At 53.1% G+C, this 13,889-nt stretch overlaps 1 pseudogene; it reads right to left on the bottom strand.

Moving 5' to 3' along the window:
- Nucleotides 1–987: 987 nt before the first annotated feature.
- LOC100839525 lies at nucleotides 988–11,035 on the bottom strand (annotated as a pseudogene).
- Nucleotides 11,036–13,889: the final 2,854 nt, after the last annotated feature.

The following is a 13,889-nucleotide window of genomic DNA, read 5'->3' as shown; positions in this document are numbered from 1 at the left end:
GTTGTTGTTTATCGAGCGAAGTCTAAGTTTAGATAATGGAAGAGGATTTTAGTCTTTCAATTCGCAGTGAAGTTTAAAAATGGTCACTCGACTCGGAATCAAAGACATTTGGTCCCACGGTTGGCTAAATCCGTTGTGTACATTCTTCAACCTTAATGAATGAAAAACAACCTTGCTGTGTCTCGTAAAAAAATTTGAATAAACTCTACTCCTCCCAAATTGATACAATAGGTAGGGTAGGATGAAGTAGGTCACAGCTTACCCCAGCTTTGTCCATTTCAAACTGGGTTCAGATCCTCTACAATTGTTTTGTTACTGTCCTCGTGCTGCAGCTCTTAAAATTCGTCATCCACTGAGTACGTACCCGACATGTTGGTACCGTCGTGTCGCAAATAGGCAAAGGAGTATAGCCTATCGTCAGTGCCGCCCTCACCAACCGTGAATGAGACAAGGCCAAGATTAACGAGCAATAATCCTTTGCCTCTCGAGCTTTCCCGTTTCTGATACGAGAGTAAATACAGTGGATGCTCTGTAATAAATTGACCTAGGAGAGTTATTAAGCAATGTTGGCCGAAGGCAACCTGGCACCACCTCACCTCAGGGCACCATCAAATTAAGCGCCCCTCCTTGGGTGGGGTGGCGTCCTGGCAATGGCATCCCCTTCTTCATGCCATTCAATGGCAGGCTGAAACCTCTCATCACATGCGCGCACCCGCTTTGTTACCATTCCGGCCGAGCACCACCTGGTACTGCCACCCCGTATCCTAGCACCACGCGCCGCCGACAGCGACGTCCGTGCGTGTACTTAGTGCAGAGTCAGCAAGGCAGGCCAGGTACTTACTGCTTCTCGCGCCGCCCTTCGTAGCTGCCAGTGATTCGTGACTTGATTGCAAGCGTCTGGACTTTACAAACTACTACTAGGAAACAAAACAAGAGGAGGTTCTTGCACTGCACATAGTTAATTACAGTACTAGCTATATGGTTGGGCTAAGAACATTTGTCTGTTTTACTACTTCTTAATGAAAGGAAAGCAGAGTTTCTGCGTTTGTAAACATGAAAAGGTATTTGTAGCCTATGATTCTTCAACTAGTTCCGGTTCGGCTGGCTTCCACACTGTCCCGGTAGGCTCATCCATCAACGCTATGCCACGAGCAGAGAGCACCGTTCTGATCCGGTCGGATTCTGCAAAGTCCTTATTCTTCCTGGTAACTGTTCTCTGCTAAATCACCTGATGCAACTCTTCTTCGCTCATCCCAGCTCGCTTCAGCGCCTTGTCCTTCAGTTCCTTCACTGCCTACGAGCGTTCAACACACAAATAATGCTGTAACTGGTGCTTGGCTAAAAAAAAAGTAATACCGGCAATAATATGAAGACTGATAAATTTACCTCAGCCAAAGATGGTTATGGCATCAAGCCAAGAATAGACAGTTTACTCGTAACTTCACCATGCAAGGCAACCAGAGCTTGTACATAATGTCCCGTCTGTTTCTGTGCCTGCTGCTTCCCCTCCTCTGTTTCTGTTGCTGCTGCTGCTTCTTCACTGCCTGCTTCTTTTTCTCTTGTTCTAGTTTCTGCTGCAACTTCTGACAACACAACACACCATCAGATGACTTGCTCTGTTTTCATTTTGTATATGGCATCCAGTAAAGATTGTTCGATGTTCATAAACAGTAAAACACACAAGGTACGACATAACTACCTTCAAATCACTCAAGTTGTTGTTTATTGCTCAGATTGGTTTCATAAGCTCATCAAGGGCACCTTTTGTATGTAGATCATTCGCCATGTGTTTCAGGAATTCTTCATGGTTCTTGTCAACCACTGCCTGATCCCCAGTTGGGACTGGGAAATCCAATTTGTCATCACAGTACAAGGATATAACTTCTTGAGAGTCTTGTAAAGTCTGGTAAGATTTTAAATTAAGAAAATTATAGAAGGACTGTTCAAGCGAATACATCCATCGTGGCTAAAAGTTTGCAAACAAAAAATACCTGATAAATATAGTACACACGGCCAGATGCAAACTCAAGGGCTGTATCAGATTGGTTCACATCGGACCTGTAGTGTGTTCGCATCAGGAATAATCTTAAGGCCATGGGATGGTACAGAGAAATAATCTATAGAAATAACACCAAAAAGTTAGGCATACGATATGCTATATTCGAACTGAAAAAGTACTAACATATAAAGAAAAGAATCAACACTTACATCTCTGATAGTTGTCGGAGCACGGGTCTTCGACACCGGAGATGTTGAGCACCCCTTTTGTGGTTCGATGGAGGGCGAGGCGATCGCTCCGATGTGACGAAAGACACGAAGTGTCGACGCGTGAGTTTAACCAGGTTCGGGCCACCCGGAGGTGTAACACCGTACGTTCTGCTTGGAGTTGTATTCACGAAAATGTGTGTGTGTTCTTACAGGTTTCCCCGGGAAGTTCCCGGGGGAGCTACTTGTTCTTCTTAGAGATTTTGCTATGAACAGGAGCAACACTCCTTGCTACCACTAGCTGGGGTTCGAACCCTTCGACCGATGACTTGGTCCTCCTTTTATAGTCAAGGGGATACTACAGGTGCCAATGCATGCAGCGTGGCACGTTTCCTATACGCGTGTCATTGTCACAAAACTATCCCTACTGTAGATCCACACTGGGCTTCATGCAGCGCCCAAGCCACTTCGCATTGTAGGCAAAACAACTCCTAGGGTGGCCGCTCTAGACTTGTTGAGCAAGACTAGCCCAGCCGATGTGACTCCTGTTGGTGCATTAAATGCACTACGCTCGCTATGTGGTCTTGTCTCCACTGTTCCGCCGGCCCCACCTGCGAGCCTCGAAGCCCCGGCACCCGGGAGCGCCCTGGTACCGTTGCCCGGCAAGATGCGGGAGAGCAAACGGGGAGCTTCCCGGGTTCGCCCTTCCTGGGAAGCCGGCCTTGCGGGATCTCATTAGTTGCGACCCACGCGTCCCGTGCCAGTGGGGTCCCGCGGGCCACTGGTACGACAGTAGCCCCCGGGTGTGGGCCGGCAACCTTGAGCTCTCGGGCAGTATCGTCCTCGATTACGCCTCCTCCCGTCGGAACGGGAGGGGCGGATGCACGATCTCTGCCCCCACTATTCCTCTGCGAGTAGGGAGTTATGGCCATGTCGCGCATGCTGCCTTGATTCCTCCAAATCTTTAGCGCGCTTGATTACTGATCGTGGGGGGCGTCCGTTGCAATTCCGCTTGCCAGATATAAATATCCAGGGGCGGCGTCACAAGGACTCCCCTCCGCCACAGCCCCTGCCATTGCCTCCCCCAAGCCCCCTTGTGCTCCAACCCCCGAGAAGCCTCCCACCTTTCTCCTCCCTCCCTCCACCGATGGCAGCCAAAGGCCCAGCACGTGCCAAGGGCGCCAGCAGCAAGGGAGAGAAGAGCGGCAAGAAGGAAATGTCGGAGCGAGAGCGCAGGGACAAGGAGAAGAGGGCTCAGTTCGCGTTCTTTAAGCCCGGCTACAACGGTGAGGTTGTGGAGAAGCTGCGCCTGGCGGTGGCCACCAAGCACAACGAGCACGGCCCGACGTGTATCCTGCCTGTCGGGTCGGACCCTGGCGAGCACTACTACCGAGTGTTCGTGAGGTTCATCCTCTTCGGGTTTGTGCCGCCGCACTCCCTTTTCCTCCATGCTCTCTGCGTATCGCTTGCAGCTGGCGCAGATTCACCCCATCACCTTCTTCAAGCTGGCCGTCATCCAGTACCTCTGCGAGGCGTTCGTGGGGGTGATGCCGTCAGTGGCGTTGTTCCGCCACTACTACTATCCTCGCGTCGAGAAGGGCGAGGCGATGTCTTCCGGGGTCTCGTGCCGGTTCCGGGACGAGCTCAAATCGGAGTTCATCGTCACGGAGGACCGGAAGATTGAGGCAGAGTGGTGCGCGGACTGGTGCTGGCTCTACATCGAGGAGCACGATGAGGCCTACGCCAAGCCCACCACACTGCCGAAGAAATCCCGCGACTAGCGGGACCGCGATGCAAGGGACGCCGAGCTTGCGCCGATCTGCGACAAGATCGCGACGCTGCGGCATGCGGGGCTCACGGATCTGGACGTGGCCCGGAACTTCATCGCGAGGCGCATCGCTCCACTGCAGTACCGAACCCACCCGGTCTGGACCTACTCGGGGGAGAGCGACTGGATGAGGCTGCAACGAGGCGGGCTCACGATGGAGCAGATCCGTACGTGGCTCAGGGGGATCACCGGCGACAACTCCCCCTTCGCCGGGCTTCCTCCGGGTGTGACCGCGCTCCACGCGAACGTCGCCAACCCGGGAGCCAGCGACTACCCACCCTGCAACAAGTGGGGCATCATGGCGGGGACCCTGTTGAGCAGCCCTCCCCCGCGACCAAGGGCCCGGACCAGGAAGCAACCGGGGGCCGAGAGCGAGGAGGAGAAGGACGACTCGGACGGGGATTCCGAGGGGCCAACAGGCGCCTCCGCCGGCCACGACGCCTCCCGCGAGGTCGCCGACACCTCCGAGGACGAGGGGTCCCGGGGTGCCGACAGCCCCGCGGAAGGGGACAGCGACGGCGACGACGTCGTGCCACTGTCCTGCCTGTCTGCCATGAAACAGAGCCAGCGCGGGGGCAGCCCACCGGCCCGGAGCTCAGCCCCCGGCGCGGTGGGGGGCTCGGGTGGTAGCGGGAGCGCTCCGCCAGCGCGGAAGGCGCTTCACGCGGGGGGAATCTTCTCCGACCGCAGGCTGGTGTTGAACCCAGCGAGGTAAGTTCTTTCCCCTTAATATGTGCTTCCTGTTTCCCTTGGCATCTTTTGGACGACTAATTCCTCTTGCTTTAGGCCGGCGGGGAAGAGGGGTACGGTGAGCTCTCCACCGGCGACATCGAGCAAGAAGCCGCGCACCACTCCCGGCACGTGTGGGGGAAGCCCCCAGGTCGGGACGGGGGGCACGGCGACGACGGCAGCAGCGGGTGGGGGCGATGCTGCCCAGACCGCAAGCAAGCCGGCGGCCCCAGGAGCAGGTGCGCCCGGCAACCTGATCGGGTATATTTCTCTTTTTTTCTTTTTCAGCGCCTAACACTCTTCTGCTCTCTTACCCAGGACCGGGAAGCGTTGCCGAGGGCGACCTGGCAACGATCGACTGCGGCCGCCAAGGGGCGACCGACACAGTCGGAGGGGACACTGCGCAAGGTATGCCACGCCTGCCGCAGTATTCCTCCCTATCGCTTTTTCTTGTCTTGTGCTTCGTTCTTTCAAACAGTTCTCTTTGCAGCCCCTCCTACCGCAGCAACTGCGGGAGCGGGGGCCGCAGAGCTCAACCTAGGGGGCACCACGACCAATGCGGAAGCCGCCCCTGAGGTGACGGTGGGGCAATCCCCCACCGGACAGACCAGGGAAGGAGGGGGCTCTCCCGGCGTCCAAGCCACCGACCCGGTGTTAACCGAGGAGGCAGCGGACACCGAGTCAGAGCCCCTCGATCTCGCCGCACCGAAGGCCACCCGCGAGCAACCGCCTAGCCCCCCGACAGAGGCAAAGGACGAGCTCGCGGCCAGTGGAAGCAGGAGGACGCGCTCGCCTTCGCTGTCGCCCAAGGAGGTGGTCCGGTCACAAACGGTGGCCGCAGGTGCCTCCTCGAGTTCCGGGGCGATCGTGGGCGCAGGTTGGGTTCGCTGAACTGGGTCCCCAGCATCTTCGACCAAGGGCACGAGATCATAGAGGGCATCAAGCGGCAGCAACTGGGATTCGTCAGCTGCTACAATAGGGTGCACCCATAGCTCTCGGCACCCCAGGGTCGGCGGGACGGCGCGCGGGAGGAAGTCCAGGAGCGTCGGCAGGAGAGGGCGCGCCTCCAGGAGGAGATCCGGGTGGCGCAACAAGCCCGGGCCGTGGCATCCGAGCCCTCGGTCCTGGAAGCGCTCATCCAACGCCAGCTACTGGAGCTGCACGTGGAGCACCAGCAGGTGCTCGAGTCACTGGAGGCGGCGCGTCTTCGCGCTGAGGGGAAGCACTAGGAAGCCCTGCGCCTCGATGAGAAGAGTGGCCTCATCTCCAGCTACTCCTCCGAGATCCAGCAGCTGCGGCATCAACTTGGGGAGCAGGCCAGGGCAGCCCAGGCTGCGGCGACGCGAGCCGCGTCCCGGGAGAAGGAGTTGCAGGAGCAGCTCCAAGCATGGGAATGCGAGTTCCAGGAGCAGCTCAAGGCCGCGACCGACGCCAATGCAGCCCTGAAGGGCGAGCTGGACGTCGCGAGGAACGATCTTTGACAGCTCGACGAGGAAAACTCGGAGAAGGCGTCGAGGATCTCCCGGCTGAAGGACGAGCTCCGGTGCGTGTTCAACTTCTGATGCATCTTCGGGTCACGGACGTTGATGGCGTAAGTGTTGATGATGCCGGCCGCTTCCGCCTCTGGGATGGAGTGATGTTGGAGAACCCGTTGGTGAAGTCCCGCAACGTCTCTCCCGGTTTCTACACTACCGTGTGCAGCCCCGCCATGGTTCCAGGACGCTTGTAGCCACCCTGGAACGCGTTCACAAACTGCTCGTGCAGGTCAGCCCAGGAGGGAATGCACCCGGCGGGCAGGTTGAGCAATCAGGTTCTCGCTGACCCTTTTAGGACCATCGGAAACCAGTTGGCCCTGACCTTGTCGTCGTGACCTTGTCAGGAGGAAGTCCTTGGGATTCAGGTTCCCGTCGTACGTCCCGAGCGCTGGCGCTAGGAACTTGTAGGGCCATGTCACCCGGCGCAGCTCGCGAGAGAACGCGGTGCAGCCGTCATCGGCACCCATGGGAGCGTCTTGCTGCTCCTCTGGGCGCTGGCGCTCCACCTCGTGCCAGCGCCGACGCTGCAAGCGCTGGCGGAGATCCTCTTGCTGGCGGGTGTTCAGGACGCCCCGCGCGTCATCTGGCGTGATGGTCGGCAACAAATCCGAGTAGTCCTCGGGATTCTCGTCACCTTGTCCTCCCTATGGCGGAGGATGCTCTCCATGCCCCGAGACACGGGGCACATTTCTGCGTCCCGGGTTTTGTCCTCGGCCCGAACCGACCGGGCCGCCCTCACCTTGCGGCTGTTGGGCAGCGAGCGTGAGGACCGCATCCATCTCCGCGCTCCACGCGTCGTGCGCTGGCGTGCCTTGCGGTGGCTTGTAGCGCACCATGACATGCGCAGCAATTATGGCTTCTGCTGGGGTTTGGGCGGGAGGCTGCCGGTTTTCCGACCGGCTGCCGATCGCCCGGTGCCCTCGGATGTGAGGGCCGAGACTCCGTTGGCGTCGCACGCGACGCGTTGTGCTCGTGGCGCAGCTGTTGTTGCGCGTCCTCAGCCCGCGAGTGAGCTGGCTGGCTGGCACGTGCGACGTTGAGGTCACCCGTGCGGCTGGCTCCGGCGCTAGGAGTCGTAGGCCCCCTCGGACGATTGTCCGTCGACGCCCGAGGAGGTGGGGGAGGCAGCTGCGGTTGCTGCTGCTGTCGTTGAGGGGACCAGGGGTCTCCTTGGCCTTGTGACGCACGCGCGGCGTCGTGGGACCGAGTGCGCATGGCTAGTGTGTCACGCAAGTCAACCCGGGGCTCGTCTGCCTTCTTGGGTGGCATGGCGAGCTAGTCGTGGACGATGTCGTTGATGAAAAAACCGACAAAGAAGCCCGATGATGAAGACGATGACGCCGGCGGTCACCTGAAGTTCTCTGCACGCCCCCCTACCTGGCGTGCCAGAAGTCGGAGCACGGGTCTCCGGCACGGGGGATGCTAAGCACCCCTTTTTTTGGTTCGGTGGAGGGCGAGGCGATTGCTCCGGCGATCGCCAACGTGATGAAAGACACAAAGTGTCGACGCGTGAATTTACCCAGGTTCGGGCCACCCGGAGGTGTAACACCCTATGTCCTGCTTCGAGTTGTATTCACGACAATGTGTGTGTGTTCTTACAGGTTGCCCCGGGGAGTTCCCAGGGGAGCTACTTGTTCTCCTAAGAGATTTTGCTATGATCAGGAGCAACACTCCTTGCTACCACTAACTGGGGTTCGAAGCCTTCGACCGATGGCATTGGTCCTCCTTTTATAGTCAAGGGGATACTACAGGTGCCAATGCATGCAATGTGACACGTTTCCTATACGCGTGTCATTGCCACAAAACTATCCCTACTGTAGATCCATACTGGGCTTCATGGAGCACCCAATCCACTGTGGATCGTAGGCAAAATAACTCGTAGGGTAGCCGCTCTAGGCTTGTTGAGCAAGACTAGCCCTAATGATGTGACTCCTGTCAGCGCATTAAATGCACTCCGCCCGCTGTGTGGTCTTGTCTCCACTGTTCCGCCGGCCCCACCTGCGACCCTCGAAGCCCCGGCACTCGAGAGCGTCCTGGTACCGTTGCCCGGCAAGTTGCGAGGGAGCGAACGGGTAGCTTCCCAGGTTCGCCCTTCCCGGGAAGCCGGCCTTGCGGGATCTCATTAGTTGCGATCCATGCGTCCCGTGCCGGTGGGGCCCGCGGCCACTGGTACGTCAATAGTGAAGAAGTTTTTATCTGGTTTTGCCATTTTCTGGCCATTGTTGTTGACAAAGCCATTATGCATCCAGCATTCCAGCATTTGACCTCACTTTTAGAATTAGCTGCTCGGCTTTGCGCGAGCTCGTTTTCATGATGAGGAAAGATCAAATCTTTGCCTCCACCATGAATATCAAACAATTGTCCTAAATAATGCTCACTCATTGCGCTGCACTCAATATGCCATCCTGGTCTTCCACGGCCCCAAGGACTTTCCCAAAATGGCTCACCATCTTTCGCAGACTGAACAGCAAACACAATTTTGTAAAGGATAATTATTAATCACTAAAGGCGACCATAACTAAAATGTAGCCCAAAGTAAAGAAGGTAAAGCAGTAAACACCTTCCATAGAGCGAAGTCTGCAGGATTCCGCTTTCTTGTATCAATGGCAACTCGTGACCCTGGAAGATTATGCTCTAACTTCCTTCCAGATAGACTTAGATATTCAGGAAAGTTATCAACTGAGAAGTATACGCCCTCTCCTTCAATAACATAGGCTTTATCTTTTCCCTTTATCTGTCCAGATGCATATGCAAGTTGAAAATATAGGTATTAATGTCAAGAAAAACGGTATGAAAATCAGTACAGGTAACCAAGTCAGTTTTATGAAGTCATGCGCAATGGGAAAGTTAAACCAGTAACAGCCAACTGAAGTTATCAAATCTATTATCTGTTATCCTTCCATATTTATAGTGTACCTTGGTTATCAAATCTATTATCTGTTTGATGTGATCCGTCACACGTGGTTCATGAGTAGGAGGCAAGCACTGAAGTTGGACCATGTCATGCAAGAATTCATCAATGAACCGACTACTCAAATTGGTTGCAGTTTCACCAGCTTCATTTGCCCGTCTAATAATCTGCACAAAAAACAATAACCAGGAGTGACCATCTCATATCCAACCAAACGATGAAGAAGGTGTTACAAGGAGATTTATTCCAGAAGATAAGTTTTATATGGAAGACATCTTTTCATGAAAAGTTGATTCGAGAAGTTAATTAGTTTGAAGCTTATGATAACCTAAATTTCAAAAATCAAAGGTTAAGCTGGACAATTAACAGAAGATAAAGTATAGGATTCAATTATCACAAAACAGAGAATTATAAAAATAAAAACAAATACAAAGCTATCAGTTTCCATGTCATCGGGATAAAACGGTACAATATGACCTAGATAACTACCTAAGATATAACTTTACCATTTTCAGCTAAATATATGTGCAAAGAGATTATGTTGGACACTTGCCATTATTTTCTCTATTGCTTTAAGTGTGTTCTTGATTTTCTGAAAACCGTGTATTTCTCAAAAGTGTTACCTTATCATCGATATCAGTGAAGTTGTGCACATACTGAACCTCATATCCCAGGCACTTTAAGTACCTGAGAATAGAAATCAAATTAAACTGATAGGTGCAATGCTATAATAAACTTGCATGGTGTATTATCTCAAGTATTATCAAAATCATGTCGTTAAAACAATAGAACAAATCTCCTTGCTAAGCAAAATGCTCCAGGTTCCATTATCAAAGATAGCATCATCCAAGTTTAACCCTACAAAATCTTAACAGGCAGCAAATTTAACAAAACGAAGAGCATGAAGAAACATGTCAATTCCATCCCATGAAAAGGATTCGACAACTAAAGGGCTTTTCTACGGATCGTTGTACACAAGCTAAACCTATTACAGACAGTTCTGCAGGAGACTACCCAAACTACAATTGTATCCACGTAGATCAATCCGAATTCGTACTGGAGCCCTCTCCATCAGACCAGTAATAATATGAAGCATAGAAGAACACAAGATATGCTACTCCCTCCGACCGAAATTACTTGTCGAAATATTACATGTATCTAGCCGCTTTTTACACATAGATGCATCCGTATTTGGGCGAATGTGAGACAAGTAATACCGATCGGAGAGAGTACAACATTTCTTGTGGAAAATAAATATACAACACAACAACCCATGATTAGCAATTTGAGTTTAGCTTAGCTGCACTTGAAAAGTTAAAACAACGGGATGCCGCACATGTCCCCCCTGTAGGCCAACCACCAAATGTTGATTCAAATTTTGACAAAGAAAAATCACACTAGCTAGTCCTCAATGGCCTAGAAACGGAACATTAGCGAGATCCTGCTACCTCTGCACTACCAAAAAAAAAAAAGAATCGTCTTTGCAAATCGAAGTGAATGGACCACGAGAGCACAACGCAGCTGATATAGCAGCCCGTGAGGCGTGGGCACGCGGCCCATCTCGGCCCAGACGCGTGGCTATGGTCGTCGTCCGTCTTCAACTCGGCCGATTCGATGGGGGTGGGGGGGGGGGGGGGGGAGGTCCGAGGTCGGCGAGGGTGCGGCGGGGGCACGTACCTGTAGAGGACAGTCGAAGGCAACGTAGGCGCGGGCGTGGCCGACGTGGCTGAAGTCGTAGGTCGTCACGCCGCAGACGTACATGCTGACCTTGCCCTCTACCACCGGCCGGAACACCTCAGTCTTCTTAGCTAGTCCTTGTGTCGAACAGCATCAGCACGGGGACGCCCTTCTGCTGCTGCTCCTTTTGATCTACCTCCGGCACCGCCGCATCGGGCGTCGACGGATGCAGCTCTGCCATCGCGCGCTCAGGGGGCAAGGGTTCTGGGAGGTCTGCCCGTTGGGAGGTCTGGCCGGGCGTCACACCGCCGACTCCTAGTCCAACGCGCCTCCGCACGCCGCGAGGAGAGAGAGAACAGTTCGGATAATTTTTCTGAAGATTTTTCAACGAACCTTCCGCAAAAGGTTTGGAATTTAACAGAAGCCGGCCCCAAAGCTCGAATCATATCGAACAAAACCAAAGTCGAACCGAAACGGGACCCCCTCCTCTCTCTCCTCGGACACATCTTCGTTTTCCAGCCGGCCCGACTTGTCAGTGAGCTGAAGCCGTGGCCGTGGGGCTCGGGGAGCGACGAAGATGAAAGTGGCAACCTCGAGGAACCAACCACGCAGACGCGGCGGCGACCTGGGCAACTGGCAGACGTGCCGGACAAGGTGGCGACTTGGGCGAGACGAAATGCTTGACCAGTAGATTCGTGACGAGGCACCTGGCGACGTGGAGGTTGGACGGACAAGTACTGCTGTTTGTGGGAACATCTCGGCCGTTCGACGCTCGCACCCAGTAAAACCTCGGCAAAACCCCAAAAACAGATGGGACGCGCTAGGCGTCGGTCGGGCGATCCGATTCCCCGATCCGTCGCCTGGGTAGCCGTCTGATTCCAAGCTGTGACCGTTGGATACACTGCGTTTTCTCAGGCTTATATTAGGTCCCGCATACGCTAGCCTTGCAACAGAACGGGGGAGCGTTGCAGCTACCCTCTGCCACCGTGGCACGTATGTTGTCAGCGTTCAATCTCCTGATATCCTCCCCAAGACCTCCGCCTGTCAGATAACACATATATGTGGACATCACTAATACCTGAAATCCCTATTACATATGTGAATTGAGATTGAAACAACTAGTAAAATTGTTTGGATATAATTGATTTATGGTAAAATAATCTACTTCCCCGGACCGATATGGAATCTTCGCAGCCGACTCGTACGCTCGACATGTGGCCTGTTTTGTTGCCAAAAAAATGCAGCAGTTCATGTGGGTCCCACCCACGCTTTGTCTCCTTCAGCCTTATTATCACTTCCCTGATCCCTCTCGTCCTTTTTCCCTCCAATGATGCTGCGAGCGGGAGGTGGCGGTGCTATGAGGCAAGGGTGGCAGTGCGGCGAGCTGTGGCGGGGGGTGCTGTGAGATGGAGGTGGTGATGTTGCAAGCGGGAAGCATTGATGCTACAGGCAAGGGTGGGAGTGCTGTGAGAGCGGTGGCCGACGATACTGCAAGCGGGAGGTGCTGGTGCTGCGACACCGGAGTTTTGAGGCAAGGGTGGCGGTGTCGCAAGGGGAAGGTGGCGATGCTGCAAGGGGAGGTAGATGAGTGTTTTTTATTTTATTTTCTCTATGTTGCAAACGGTGTTTGTACATGCTACAAACATACATTTTGTTTGCTCATAGACATTGACTTTATGTTGCACCGATTCCGATGTGCTACAAGAATAATTGTTTTGATGCTATAGTGTGAAAGATCGAGTATGTCACAGAGGGGAGGGGGTGAATGTGACCAGTTTATAGCAGCACAAAATGAAGACGAAGACTGAGGACAGTCACAGTACTTCAACAACAGGGATTACACTTAGCAATTTTAGAGTTGCAGCGGAAAAAAGAAAGATGAACTAGTTTATAGCAGCATCAATGAAGACAGAACACAATGAATCAGTTATACTTCAACAGAGAGTAAAAGTTGAGGAATGAAATCACCAGGACTGAAGACACAGGGATTTGTTTTCTGAAGTTCAGATTGTTGGCACAATCCTACGTCTCCGTTGAGGGGGCTGAGTCACACAAGACTCGCGGACACACAAGTCCACCCAATCCTCCTGAGCTAAGACCTAAGTCTCGCCCAGTTACTTGTGATAGATCTTGAGGTGATCTCCGGACCTTCACAGACTGGTTGATGGCAAATCACAGTTTTCGATTGCTCTTCAACACTGACTCCTAGCCGTCTAGGTGATGCCAATCACCAAGAGTAACAAGCTTCAAGTGCTCAGTTAGAGAGGAGATCCCATTCTTCACGCTCAGTTCAGCTCTAAGGGTTTTATCAGGTGTTCATCAAAACAACTCACTGGGGTTTACCACCGAACTCCTTCGGGGTGGGACATCTTATATAGCCTTGGCCACGGCTGATCTAGCCGTTGTGACCCGTTGGATAAAGTGATCCCTGAGACTCCAGCTCACACTTTATCACTTTGTCTCACAACGGTTAGATTAGGTGGTCAAGCACGAAAGCGACAGATTTTCAAACACATTTGAAATCGGAGTGAAGACTTCATGCGGAAGTTTCTGTGAAGCCTGAAATGCTTCATTTTTCACTCCGACGAAAAACACTCACACAGAAAATGGTTTCCGCCTAAGCTGAACATGAAGAATAGGTTTCACCTGAACCAGCTCCACACTTCAAACCCCCCTTAATAGTACGGCGTTCCTATACTCATGTGAAGAAAACAACTGCGGAAAGACCTATGAAGAATGTTACGCTTCATGTTCTTCACCGTTCTTCACTGCGTTCTTCATACTTCAAGCCAGTACCTGTATTTCAATTTTTAGGGGTCATCGATGCTGGTTAGACCAACTCTTCTGAGGAATTAAAACCTGAAACACTCCATGTAACTCGTTAGTTCCTCAACCATGTTGTCATCATTCATCAAAACCCATACAGGGGCAAGGTTTCCCTTTCAATCTCCCCCGTTTTGGTGTTTGATGACAACACTGGTTAAAGCTTCAAAGATGGAAAAAA

This window comes from Brachypodium distachyon, chromosome 3 (assembly GCF_000005505.3).
Source record: "Brachypodium distachyon strain Bd21 chromosome 3, Brachypodium_distachyon_v3.0, whole genome shotgun sequence".
Classification (NCBI taxonomy): Eukaryota; Viridiplantae; Streptophyta; class Magnoliopsida; order Poales; family Poaceae; genus Brachypodium; species Brachypodium distachyon.
The sequence above is the reverse complement of the archived record's forward strand: the minus strand, read 5'-3'. Positions and strand labels throughout refer to the sequence as shown.